The 14509-nt window shown below is 45.4% G+C and overlaps 1 non-coding gene across 1 annotated transcript; it reads left to right on the forward strand.

Annotated features, from left to right (window-relative positions):
- Positions 1–13901: 13901 nt before the first annotated feature.
- Positions 13902–14004, forward strand: LOC111826059. Its single transcript, XR_002829302.1, has one exon. It is a non-coding gene; the product is annotated as a U6 spliceosomal RNA (small nuclear RNA).
- Positions 14005–14509: the final 505 nt, after the last annotated feature.

The following is a 14509-nucleotide window of genomic DNA, read 5'->3' on the forward strand; positions in this document are numbered from 1 at the left end:
GTCTGATGTCAAGGTCTTACTCTTCCTACCACATGCACCACACAGGGGCCTCATAAACAATTCCTTTCTCGCCGAAACCGGTTTGGCTCAGTGGATAGAGCGTCGGCTTGCGGACTGAAAGGTCCCAGGTTCGATTCCGGTCAAGGGCATGTACCTGGGTTGCGGGCACATCCCCAGTGGGAGATGTGCAGGAGGCAGCTGATCGATGTTTCTCTCTCATCGATGTTTCTAACTCTCTATCTCTCTCCCTTCCTCTCTGTAAAAAATCAATAAAATATATTTTTAAAAAAACCAATTCCTTTCTCATGGGGCTCGGGGTCTGGACTAGCTGTGGGTCCTTCCCCACAAGATCCCAGCAGGCTCTGCTCTGGGCTTTGTGGTTCCCCCAGAGCCATTTGTTAGGTAAGACGTGAGGTATGAGGCGCTCACTTACCAGCCTGGCTTATCTACTGTGGGGCAGGGCCTTCCTGGTTGTGGGTTCATGACCTGGCACAATTGCTGTGACCACAGTGAAGCCACTAGCTTTGCCCAGGAGCCCCCCAGGCCAGGAGCCAGAGAAGAGGCAGGAAGGGGCTTTGGTTGATATGTCAAAGGCTGGGGTGAAGGGGCCAGTCCTCCAACGTCCTACCTGGTCTGTCTTTATTCTTTTGGTCCTCTCATTATTTCCAGAACTGAAAGCTGAAATAAAGTGATTTTTCCTTCTCTCATACCTGACTGGCTCTCTTTTGCAAACGGCAGTCCTAGGGACAGTCGTCCAGTTGCTTTTTGCCACCTGTGCAGGCCGGCTGCTGGTGGGTTACCCGGCAGCCATTCCCCCTTCTTCTGCCTCACATCTGGACTTTCCTCCGAGGAGTCACTGCTTCTCCTCTCTCAGCCCTTTGGTAAGACAACCCCCACCTCCCACTCTAGGCTCATGGGTAAAGCATGTGACTCAGCCCACGCCGATCAAAGTATCGCCCTCCACTGACCACAGGATGTCCAGGAGTAGACATCGGCCAAAGAAACCTTTGCCAGGACTTCTCAAACATCATTTTGAATTGGTTGCCATCGAGGGAGGAAATAAAGCTTTCATCCATATTTACATATTTCTTGCATATACTGGGTACCCCTGGAGTTACATGTCCCCCATTTTAAGAAGCATGGTCCCACAGACAAAATCTCAGCTCCTGTGTATTCCATAAGAAATCTCCACAGTACAATGAAGACCCAGCTTTTCAGCCCCATCTCTTGCCATACTGAGTTTCTTGCCATTTCTGGAAAAAACCATCCTCCCCTCCTCTGGATCTTTGTACAAACTCTTCCCCTTGCCTAGAATGCATTTCCTCTTTCTATGCCTCAAAAATTCTACCTATACTTCTGTCTAGACCCACATCAAATGTCTGCTCCTCAAGAAGCATTTTAACTTCCCAGATTTTGGTTGATTTCTCTTCTGTTAGAGGATTTTATCTTGCTATGGGCTTGTCTGGTTCTCTCTTCCTCTCTGGATTGTGAGCACCCCCAAGTACCTCTGTATATCCAGAAGCTAATGCAGAGCCTGAATAAAGGCTTATTGGATAGATAGATGGAAGGATAGATGGATGGAAGGAAGGAAGGATGGAAAGATGGACAGATAGACCATTCTGTTTAGAAAAAGCATTTTGTGCACCTGCCATAGCATCCTGGCCCAACTGGCATCACTTTCATGTTTCATTAATAGTGAATAACACATAACCTGGTTCCTACATAGGCTTAATTCTATTTATTAATTGCCAACTTTATAACAATTCACTGTCTGTGCCTGTAAAGTCTTGAACCCTTAATAAGAAAAGGAAAGCCAGCTGCTCTTTCTCTTAGTCTGCTTGCCTCCTGACGGCTGCCAGGGAGGAGTCAATCTTAGGACTGTGGCAGAAACCGGCTAGCTGCCCACCAACCCCATTTCCTTTCCTTCTTGTTCACTCAGCTAAACTATATTTCCCAGCATCCCTTAAAGTTGGGTGTGGCCATGTGACAGAATTCCAGCCAGTGAAACATGGACAAAGTGACACATACCATGAAACATACCAAGTGTGGCCCATGAAAACCACCCACATGAGATCCTGTGTTCTCTTTCCCCAGCTGCTGGCTGGGAGTGAAAAGCTCTGAGATCCCTGAGGGGGATCATGGTAGTGGGGACCAGGGGAGGTAATAGGCATTCAAGATGGAGGGAACCTGGGTCCCTGAACCACTATGTGGACAGCCACTGCCAAGCTTTCACATTGATCTAGGTTTCAATGAGAATTGTCACATTATACTCTTAAACCCAGTGATGTGCTAGAACTGACTTATTCTAGTCTGTAAAGCCAATGATTAAATTTTGATGAATTTTGCACGTCAATTGTTAAATACAGTGATTATAAAAAGTTAAATTTTAAAAACTGAGAGAGACCAAGATGGCGGCGTAGGTAAACACCGGAGACCGCTGCCGCAAACAACCATTTCAAAAATACAACTAAAAGACGGAACGGACATCACCCAGAACCACAGGAAGGCTGGCTGAAGAGAGACTCTACAACTAGAAGGAAAGAGAACAGCAAACCGAGGCTCAGAGGAGGCGCAGTGTGGAAAATTTAAAGGTACTGAGGTGCGCGCGAAAGCGGGCTGGTGGCTGAGGGCGCGGTTGTCGTTTTCGGTCGGGAGTGAGTCTCAGACTCTGGGCTCCAGATCCGGGCGAGTCTCTAGGGATTCAGACTCAAACGGGAGAGGCGGGATTATCCGGCATCAGTTGGAACCTGAGGGCAGCTTTCTCTCCGAGGTTTGCAGCGGCTGCCGGGGTTCTGAGAAGCAGAGCCTCTGGGAACGGGACTGAGAGCGGCCATAACTGCTCCCTCCGCCCGCCCAGTTGAGCCCGCCCCGCCCAAGCCCTGCGCAGAGCCATTTGCCGATCGCCTCAGGCAAAGGCTGGATTAGCGCCTCCCCAGAAGACAGACGTTTTCCACACAGCTGATTCCTACAGCCAGTCGGCCTGGTGGTCAAATCCCTCTAGTATTAACTACAACAATTAAGGCTTGGCTAGAACAAGACTGCGCACAAAGACCACAAGGGGGTGCACCAAGAAAGCATAAAAGATGCGGAGACAAAAAAACATGACAGAAATGGAGGATATGGAGCTAAGAATCGCAATTTTGAGGGTTTGCTATAAACTTGAGCAGAGCCTCACGAAAACTAATGAGACCCTCGATGCTACGATAAAGAAATTAGAAAGTAAGCATACACGGACTGAAATAAAGAATATTATACCCAATAGCAGACCAGAGGAGCACAAGAATCAAACCAAAGATTTGAAAGCAAAAAACACCCAACTGGAAAAGCAAAATGAAAAAAGAATCCGAAAGTGTGAAGATAGTGTAAGGAGCCTCTGGGACAGCTTCAAGTGCACTAATATCAGAATAATAGGGGTGCCAGAAGATGAGAGACAGCAAGATATTGAAAACCTATTTGAAGAAATAATGGCAGAAAACTTCCCCCACCTGGTGAAAGAAATGGACTTACAGGTCCAAGAAGCGAAGAGAACCCCAAACAAAAGGAATCCAAAGAGGACCACACCAAGACACATCATCATTAAAATGCCAAGAGCAAAAGACAAAGAAAGAATCTTAAAAGCAGCAAGAGAAAGAGACTCAATTACCTACAAGGGAATACCCATACGACTGTCAGCTGATTTCTCAACAGAAACTTTGCAGGCCAGAAGGGAATGGCAAGAAATATTCAAAGTACTGAATACCAAGAACCTACAACCAAGATTACTTTATCCAGCAAAGCTATCATTCAGAATTGAAGGTCAGATAAAGAGCTTCACAGATAAGGAAAAGCTAAAGGAGTTCATCACCACTAAACCAGTATTATATGAAATGCTGAAAGGTTTCCTTTAAGAAGAGGAAGAAGAAAAGGGTAAAGATACAAATTGTGAACAACAAACATGCATCTATCAACAAGTGAATCTAAGAATCAAGTGAATAAATAATCTGATGTACAGAATGAACTGGTGATTACAATGAATCAGGGACATAGAAGGGGAATGGACTGACTATTCTTGGGTGGGGGGGGGGAAGGGGAATGGGAGATGCGGGAAGAGAATGGACAAAAATCGTGCACCTATGGATGAGGACAGTGGGTGGGGAGTGACGGCGGAGGGTGGGGCGGGAACTGGGAGAAGGGGAGTTATGGGGAAAAAAAGAGGAACAAATGTAATCAGAACAATAAAGATTTAATTAAAAAAAAATTCTGTAAAAAGAATAAATAAAAAATAAAAAAGCCCAAAAAATAAATAAATAAATAAATAAATTTTAAAAACTAACAATCAAATGCATTATAATCCTATCTAATAATAGACAAACATGGTAATTGACCATACCTTCGCTACACCTCCCATTGGCTAATCAGCACGATATGCAAATTAACCACCAACAAAGATGGCGGCTAATTTGCATACTGCAGGCAGGGTGGGACAGCGCCATCCCACCTGCCCTGCTGCCATCCAGGCCTGCTATCTGCGACCGAGGGCGGCGGGCGTCTGTGTGCGACCCGACCCGGGGCAGTCAGGCGGTGCAGCAGCGATCGGCCAGCCTGCCCGGCCTCCATCCGGGCATCCCGTGTGCGACCCAACTCGGGGTGGCCAGGTGGGGAAGTAGCGATCGGCCGGCCCGCCTGGGCGTCTCGTGTGCAACCCGACCCAGGGCAGCGCCCCAACCCCCAGATCGGCCCTGCCGTGTGTGCAACCTGGGGAGGCAGGACAGGCACCAAGGGATCGGGCTGCCATCTGCCACCCGGGGAGCGGGCCTAAGCCAGCAGGTGGTTATCTCTCGAGGGGTCCCAGACTGTGAGAGGGCACAAGTGGGGCTGAGGGACACCCCCCCACCCCCCTTCCCCTGCCAGTGCACAAATTTTTGTGCACCGGGCCTCTAGTTTTAAATAATATTCAAAACTCCTCCTGACCTTATAATTTTACCATATTTAACTGTTATGTACTGCTATTCAGATTATTTTTATGAAAATATTATATAATCAACATGTTACAAATATCTCTTCCCAACTCTGCATTCAGTGATGTCACATTGTGGCTTGAAATCAGCCATGGTGTCAGTATTTACACCATGGAAATGGGAAAACATTATGCACCAGTATTTCCCTCACCCTCACTGGAAAAGGTTAACCAATTGCCAGAATACCATTCCAAGGTTTATCTCTAACAGGAGCAAATACTTCCCTAACACGCTGATTTGCTACTTCAGGAAAGAGCGTAACAGATTACAGGCACGTTGGCTAAATGCAGCTCGACACAACGGAAGAGAGCCAGAGAGCCCTCCGCAGCAGCCCAGAGCCCTGGCAAACAAAGCATCACAGTGCTCCACACCCCCAAGCTGAACACGACAGTGTGTGCTGGGGATCCTCACTGAGCTTCAGAGCATGAGATGATTAGGCCGGAAGCACAGCAGTGTCATTGCCTGCTTTCATGTTTCTTGGGTGTAAATAGCGGGGAATGGAAATGTGGGCCCTGGGTTTCAACCCACATCTCTTGCTAGAGGATGCAAAAGTGGAGACACTCTTTGTTCCTGCCCAGATTCTTTGGGGAAGAGGATCTGTCCACGTTTTAACTCTCAGCAAGTGCATAGATTTTGGCACCCGTGTCTGGAGTGGACCTAGTGCAGAGAAGCCAAAAGGATGGGAAGTCCAGGGCCAAGGCGGGCCCGGGGCTGCAGGTGTGAGGACAGCAGGCTTTGGGCCCGAGCCCAATCGACAGCGTTTGAATTCACCGGGTTTGCACATGGCAAAATGATCGAAATAATTATCCTTTGTGGAAGCCACAATATTTCACGTGGAGGAAGGCAGTCAGATCCTGGGGCAGCTCGGTCCTCCTCCGCAGGATATAAACTGCTGAAGTAGACCCCAGAGTGCAGGGCCATTTGCGAGAGACATCACACAATTTGCAGGACGTTTCCATGCAGACACTGGATGGACTAATTCTGCTAATAGAGTATTTGATTTAATGGCACATTAAAGGGGAACGGGGAGCGCCGCGCACATCCTTCAGCTCCGCGGCTGATGGGTCACTGTAGATACCAGGAGCGAAGGAGTCCAACCCTGGCCGGCTTCACCAGGGCAAGTGAGGGGCACGGGAGCGGACACGGGTCATTTTGCAGGTTGGGTTTTGGTTCAGGAGTTTGGAGCAAAAATCATGAGGTTAATGCAGTTCTTTCGCACGGATGCTATGGCGACTGCTTGGAATGGCTGACCCACACGATGATGACGAGTTTCTTTCCATTTTTATTAAAAAAAAAAGAAGAAGAAGAAAGAAAGAATTTTCTAGATGATGCCAGAGTGGAATAAAACAGAAATAGCAGTTCCTTAGTGGACCATCACGTTTCCTTTCAGCATTATTTGTTCCCAGTCTTGTGCCCTTTGGTTCCTTCTGTCATTTTTGAGTGCTTTCACTGTGCCAGGCTCTTTACATGTATGCCCATGCATTTACATGTATTTTGCGGTACAACCCTGTGAGGGACCTGTTATTGTCATCCTACTTTACAGAAGAACAATCTGAGATACAGAGAGGTTAAGTACATTTCTCAAGGTTGCACAGCTTGTTGGGGCTAGAGCTTGGATTTAAATCCAAATTTCTCTGACCCCAGAAGCTGGGTCTTTGACCCTACAAAGAACTGGCCTTTCGGCTGAAAGGTGGGGGACAGTAGGACCCATCAAACATCATCACCAAAAAGCTCAAGCCAGAAGTGGTTTGCTTAGAGATGCAAACAAACCGTGTGTGTGTGTGTGTGTGTGTGTGTGTGTGTGTGTGTGTGTTATCCTAAGTACATGATAGAATTACCTAGAAATTCTGATTTATTTGGTCAGTGGTGGGTTGAGAAGTTCTGTCATTGAGGCTTGCTAACTGACTGATTGCATGGGTCAATGGATGAATGAATGGATGAATGAATGAATGAATGAATGAATAATGAATGAACACACTTGAGGCACCAGAGCCTTAGACTCTGGCTGACCCCCACCAGCCCTAGAGATTAATGACTCACTCTGCCCTGGAGTACTTAGAATTTGTCTAGCACAGCCTCTTGGTCATGCACCAGGTCAGGGGACTGTGAATTCGGACCCAGTATGTTCATGGACCCCTTGGGTGACTTCAAGAACACTAGTGAACTTCTGTGTGTCCCAATTTACAAAACAAGAAGGATGATTCCTCCCACAAGAAGGCACTGAAAAATGCTTTCTAAGATTGGGTGGCAGATGCCGTGAAGTCACAATTCTGACTCAAAAGATGCCCCCTTCCTTCTTGATCAGCTCAGGCAAGAGCTCATCTCAAGTTCTCTGCCAACTAAGAATGCCAGAACCCGTGGTGGTAGGAGGCTGTAACAGCACTCATGCCCAGCGACCCGCAGGTAACACCTTCGGGTGCTAGAGGGCTGTCATCCTGACTACACCTCAGGCAGAAGCTTCCTGTAAGCCCATCCCTGAGGGCTGAGTGGAGCAGACCCCACCATCACAGCCAAGTCTGGGAGGCCAGCTCACAGAATGGGCCAACTCGTTCTGTTGTTCCTGGGAACCAAAAGTCACGGACAGAGACCCTTTGCTAAGCCTGCTCCCCTTTGTCCACCTTCTGAGGAGAAAATAGCTAGAAATCCAGGAGAGTTCAGCTTGCAGAGCCCAATCTCTCCCGCTATCAAATGGTTGGCGATCCCCTGCATTTGAAAAACCACAGATGCATGCTCTGCCTTCCAGCACCAGGCAGGAGAAATGAGACAAACAAGCTTGGAAAATAAATCTGCCTCTCTGCCGGCTCCAATAGCCAGCCGACAAGTGTTCGTCCATCTGCCGCGAGCATTCACGCTGTGAATTCGTTGATTTGATAATACCCTCGCATAATTGATTGAGGATGAGACTGGCTCCTTGACTGGCCTCTCTGTCTGTTGTCTGATATCTTCCCAGCGCTGCTCAAACCACTTGATGTGTGACGAAGAAGGAGAAACCAAAGATTGGTCTGGCACTTATTGATGGAATGACACATAGACTATTGGCTTTCCTGGGATAGTATACTTTTTAAAAAATTGATTCCAGAGAGGAAGGAAGAGGGAGAAAGAGATAGAAATCTCAATGATGAGAGAGAATCATTGATCAGCTGCCCCCTGCACACCCCCCATTGGGGATCGAGCCTGAAACCTAGGCTTGTGCCCTGACCAGAAATCAAACCATGAACTCCTGGTTCATAGGTTGATGCTCCACCACTGAGCCATACCAGCTGGGATGAGATAGTATATTTTTTGAGTTCTTGAATGGCAGGAACTGTTCATGGAGTGCTTCTTTGCACTAACATATTTGCCCTATCTTCACAATATTGCATGGGTTCTCTCCACCCTGGCTGTCCGATTGTATGCATAGGTAACAAAAAATAGCCAGAGGTCTGTTGCTATACCTGAAGTCTGTCCCTAGTAAGAGGGACACAGCAGCAACCGTGGACGGACATAGAGCAATGCTCACTGCAGAACTGTTGTTTGAGATATTAGCCTGGGAATAATACGGATTTAACTACTCACGGCAACCACAACAACCCCTCCCCCTCTGTGGTTGTGGCATTCAGATGTCACCGCCATTTCATTAAATGGGGTCAAAACAGCTGTGCGGGTGGCTGTTTCATGTTATCGTACAGAGTCATCATAACTTACTTTACAAAGCAGCTCTCACGGCAGCCACCACAACCCACCCGCCTCCGCGGCTGTGGCATTCGGATGTCACCACCACTTCATTAAATGGGGTCAAAACAGCTGTGAGGACGGCTGTTTTATTTGTCATACAAAGTCATCAGAACTTACTTTACAGAGCAGCTAGCGGCTAGCAAGGACGCCTGAAGTGGACAAGCTGATCGCAAAAGGATGTACATGACAGAGGAACAAAACGGGGGCCGGTGGGATTGGGAGATAGCTAGGAGTCAGGGCTCACTGAAAATGACCCAGAGCACATGACCATAGGGTTCTTCGGACACGTTGAGTTTAGCATCTAATAAACAAACACCTAGATACTAAGATTCAATTCAGTCTAAAATTGATCACTAACTGGCCACTCCTAGAGACAGAAGCTCAGGTAATATAGCACTTCTAGGCCTCCTCTCCTACCTGCAATATTCACCTCCCTCCCAACCCCCCCCCCCTCCCCCCAGCCTGAAGCAGCATAAACCCCATCAAAACATGGTTTTTACATTTTGGAGACATGCCAACTTCTTCAGCTGGACAACATGGCCAAGCCTGTGCAGCTAAGTTAAGTCATTGACTTTCAAGTGAAACAGAGGCTAGATTTGTATTTTGCCCGCGATGCTTATTAGCTGTGTGTCACCAGGAAAATTTCATACCTCTATTGTCTCAGTTTACTCATCTGTAAAATGGGCTTCATGGGGACAGCAGATCTTGTCAATGCTCTGCCCTTACCTTGAACCTTACCTCTTCCAACTGCATTCTCTGCCTTAAAGCTTTGTCTGGTGGTCAGAGCCCACTGTGCCTGCTCACCTGGCAGGATGGATGCACCAGAGAATGAATACTCTGGGAGAGGAGCTCTCAACCAATGAGGATGGGGGCTGGTGTATACGTTGGTACTGGTATATAAACACCTCAACGCCCTGGCCCCTTGAGTGGAACAACTCTAAAACACAAGTTCTACATCCACTCCCAGACTTCCACAGCAACATCAGTCTCCAGTTAACCACAACATGACTCGCTTAATAATAAGCCCTTTGTTCGCTGTCTCCTTTCCTTGTCTCACTTCCCCACTCACCTTCTGAGGTTTCCTGAAATCATCTCCCAGATCATTTCAGAGTGCCTTCTTCTCGTTGGCCTCTCCAGAGAGAAAGCCTGTTCTAACTGGCCTCCCCATTTGATGTGCTTTTTTTAAGCCTGTGGTCAGGGACACCCTGCAGATCTATACATGAGCTTGTCCAGTTCCCAGATATGTTTGGTCTCTCTATCCTCAAGACCCAGCAATGCTCCTTCCCCAAGTGGTATACACTTCTGCATCGATGCTGTTTGATACTGGAAATATCCTAGGATTTCCTTTTGAAAACTCCATTATTGGGGCAGTGAGTTAAGTTGCACAATGCTGTTTCCTTTCTGAAATTGGTGCATTCAGTCCCACATCATACTTCTACAATGCGGTGGATCAATACTACTCTGACAATATCCCCTCTCTGAGGACAGCACAGCAAATTTCTTTAGCACAAATCCCATTTTATTCTCGACTTCCAGTATATAGTTGGGAATACTTTCACAGAGGAAAAAAAAATCCATGAATCACTTTTTCTCTCTTAACCTTGTAGGGTCATATGAGCATTCAGGCATTCCAAAAATGAGCAACTATATGCCCAGCCAATGTGGCTCAGTGGTTGAGCGTCATCCTAACCAAGAGGGCTTTGGGTTCAATCCCCAGTATGGGGTGTGCAGGAGGCAGCCGATCAATGATTCGCTCCCATCATTGATGTTTCTTTCTCTCTCCCTCTTCTTTCCTCTCTGAAATCAATAAAAATATTTTTTTTAATTATCAACTATATACCAAGGGTTTAGGATTTCTTGGTAATGGGACTAGTTGAGAATTAGCAGTTATTAGTGGGAAAGTTGAAGCCTAGAGCTTGTTAGCACATTTAGTTGGAGCAAAGGTGTTAATGAAAGTAGTATTTGCATTTATTCCTCATCAAGGCTAAATGAAACTAGGTGTAAGAGTTAGATCAAGTTCATCTTCTGGGAGGAAAAACAATTCAGAGCATATACTCTCCTAACAGTGAGACAGTCACATAAGAATAACAGCCAATATTATTATTAATCCTCACTATTAGAACTCAAGCTTTTGGGTCAGGGCACCTATGCAAAGGAGTACCTGTAGGCCTGGGCACCGGGGAGCCATATACAGCCACACAGTGTGGCGAAGGCACTCTGCAGAGGTGCCAGTTCCTAGATCGCAGCACCAGTGCCAACTCCCTCTGGAGAGCTTTCTCCTCCCTGAGGGTCTATAAGCCATGAGACGCCTGGTAATTCTGATGTGTGTCTCAGGGTAACACTTGTTTCAATTCTTCCCCTTTTTAATCAGTTCAAAGTCAAACCCATTTCACTGCTGATGTGCCAACACCACCCTTAGGGAGTGCTCACAATCTGTTTTCCGCTCATTTGAGGGATTTAGGAATGCCTGATAGACAGTATCTTATTGGGACCAATGAAGCCTATATAAAGCTTAAGGGATGTTGACAAAGTGGCTCTTGGCTTTCATAGCATTTCTTCCTCTGGTGTCCTGGACAGCCCATAATTTGTCCATGGAAAGGGCCGCTTCAGAAAATTGCACTCTTTATGGTGGCAATTCAGTCTCACATCTGAGTTCTTGATAGTAAAGTATTTAATGTAAAAGTATATTTTGATATAAAGTCTGTAGACACACACTCCCTCTGTTATTTGGATACTCTCGCCAAGCAGAGACCTTGGGGCTGGCTGCTTCATGACTGTTTCGTTTTCGCATTCAATCCATTTTCACTGAAAAGGAGACATAAGCAGTGAAGCCAATATAGTTTTATTGGATCCAATGCACTGCCACTAAAACAAATATATGTACACTCAGGCCAATACACTTTTATTAAAACAAATAGAATTTAATTCAAACCAGCATTCAATACATTTTCTCAAAGCAATGAAATTAAGCTGTGCCAGTACTTCTGCTCAATATGTTTTCCCAATCAGATCCATTTGAACAAAGTGAAATATATTTATCATAGATAACACACTTTTATTAAAAACAAATTCGCTGAAACCAAGTTTTGCTCTAAACTGATAGATAAAAATTCTAACCAATTGTCCAATTAGATCATAAAAACGGATGTATTTTTATTTTTAGCAAAAGCATTTCTATTTAGGTCCACTTTAAAGCACACTAATGAATCATAAAAGTTGCTCCAACAATGTCCTTAATGGAGTATTTTTTCAAAAGTGTGTCCTTTGGGGTTGAAGTACAATCTAGACAAAGAAAAAAACGCTTAGGGAAAAAGAACAGTGCTGGGAATCGGGTTACAATAAATTCAGATTTGCAATGATTACATACGTAAGTCTACCTATGTGTACTTAGAGTGAAGTTGTTGGACACGTGCGAATGCAAAAGCCATGCTTGGATACAACATGGCTGGGCACCTTGTAGTTGTGTACTAAACCACATTATCCTGAAAAACCCTCCTTATAGGTGTTCAAACATAGATTCTCATCTACCTGAGATTCACTAGGGATTGTTCTCATAGGAGAACTTGATGGAAGAGTATCCAACTGGATACAGGTGCAGGTCCACCCGGCTCCTGACCTGAGGCAGGCCCTCAGGTAGAGAAGCACATCCAGAGAAGTTAGAGCCCAGCCCCTCAGGGCACATTAGGGCTTACCTTTAATCCATTGCTTGAACCCCTTCCGGTCTGCCTCTGCAGTGATCCCCATACTCTGTCTTATCTGCTTCCTCCCTACCCTAAGGCTACAAGTCTGAATTCCTACTGCCTTCACTAAGCAGCCCAGGAAATGGTCTTTAAATCAAGACTGTGGGTTCCCAGCACTACTTCCTCCTTCCTGCCTGGCCAAGAGCAAGAAGTACAAATTATGCCCATGAGTCATTGGGCAAATAATTCATTGACCTCTGGGGCACCCTGGCCTTGAATGGACTAGACCGCCCTCCGAAACACAGCTAGTCACCAAGGGTACTTTGAGCACAGTTAACACAAGATGTTCACCACAGAATTATGCATAAAGGTGAAATGTTAGAAACCCAGATATCTAGCACCTGGAGGATTGGCTAAATATATTGTAATAAATCTTCCCAATGTATTCTATAGTATTAATATCAGCACAATGATATAAGTATTCAAAGTGATATTGTAAAGATGGGAAATTAAATGCCCATGGTATATAATTAAATAAAAAATGCTTAATAAAACATGATGCATAGTAGCACCTTGTCTTTTTAAAATAGACATACATGTCTATGCATAGACAAAATGATGAGATGACACTAAATGTTTATAGGGCTAAATGAGTGATCTTATCAATTTCTCTTCTTTCAAAAATCTGCATTTTACAAATTTCCTACAATGAGCATGTATTACTTTTGATATAAGAAAAAATACTTTCAAAATGATCATTTTTGAAAGATGATGTTAAGTCCAACCTGGTAACCAAATACTGGGTCTGCCTCTGTAATCTGAATTCTCCCATCCTTTCGGAAAGGGGCAGCATCTGCCTCACTTTCTTTTTTTAAATATATTTTTATTGATTTCAGAGAGGAAGAGAGAGAGAGAGAGAGAGAGAGAGAGAGAGAGAGAGAGAGAGAGAGAAACATCAATGCTGAGAGAGAATCACTGATCGACTGCCTCCTGCACACCCTCCACTGGGGATTGAGCCCACAACCTGGGCATGTGCCCTTGACCGGAATCAAACTCAGGACCCTTCAGTCCGCAGGCTGATGCTCTATCCACTGAGCCAAACCAGTGGGGCCCACCTCACTTTCCTTGTCTTTTTGCAAGACTCTATTTGAAGACCTTGTTCAGCTGGCCAGCCACCATGCACTTATACAAGAACCCACGTAATAAATGTCTCTTTGAGTTTGTTCCAGAAGCAGTGGCCCAGCAAAAAAAAGATGGGTGTGCTTTACCTTGTCAGATAATATGAACTGTGTCCCCCCCGATTTCCCTTTTTGCCTTAGCTCAAGCCAGGCTTGGCTGTTCAAATGATCTCATCTCAGCTGTCTGGTAACATCTAATGCCTTCACTCCTTTTTAGTAATTGAATTCTACTTTCTTCCTCTATGTTTTGGTTTTTTATTGTACTTACTTATAAAAAAGATTCAGATTTGTTTTGGGAAAAGATTTGAATTTTTAAGAATTCTGTAGAATGCTTGCTTTGGCAGCACATATACAAAACTGAAACAAAAGCAGAGAAGATTAGCATGGCTGCTGCACAAGGATGATATACTAATTTGTGAACCATTCCCCATTTTTGATGGTTGCCAGAGGTGAGGGGTGTGTGGGGGGGAGGGTGAAAATGATGAAGAGGAATAAGAGTTACAAACTTATCGTTATAAAATAAATAAGTCACAGGGATGTAATGTACAGCACAGGGAATATACTCAGTAATATCATAATACCTTTGTATGGTGATAGCTGGGTTACTAGACTTACCATGGTGATCACATCATAAGGTAAATAAATGTAGAATCACTATCTTGTATGCCTGAAACTAATATAATATTATATGCCAACTATTCTTTTACCAATAGAAGCTAATCCCAAACAAATAGAAATATTTGACCATGATTACACGAAGAACATTCCTGCTGCCTTCTCAGGGTCATGGTGTGTCACGGAGCCCCAGCTACGCTGGGTGAGTGACACCTGAGGAGGAACCGTGGAAAAAAACTGAAGCTTGGGAGTCATCTCATTCCCTTTGCTCAGGTACAAGGTCCTCTGTCCTCTGCTTGGAAGTGACAGGGGCAGGTCAGCTTCC

This window comes from Myotis lucifugus, unplaced genomic scaffold (genome assembly GCF_000147115.1).
Source record: "Myotis lucifugus unplaced genomic scaffold, Myoluc2.0 scaffold_52, whole genome shotgun sequence".
In the NCBI taxonomy this organism is placed as follows: Eukaryota; Metazoa; Chordata; class Mammalia; order Chiroptera; family Vespertilionidae; genus Myotis; species Myotis lucifugus.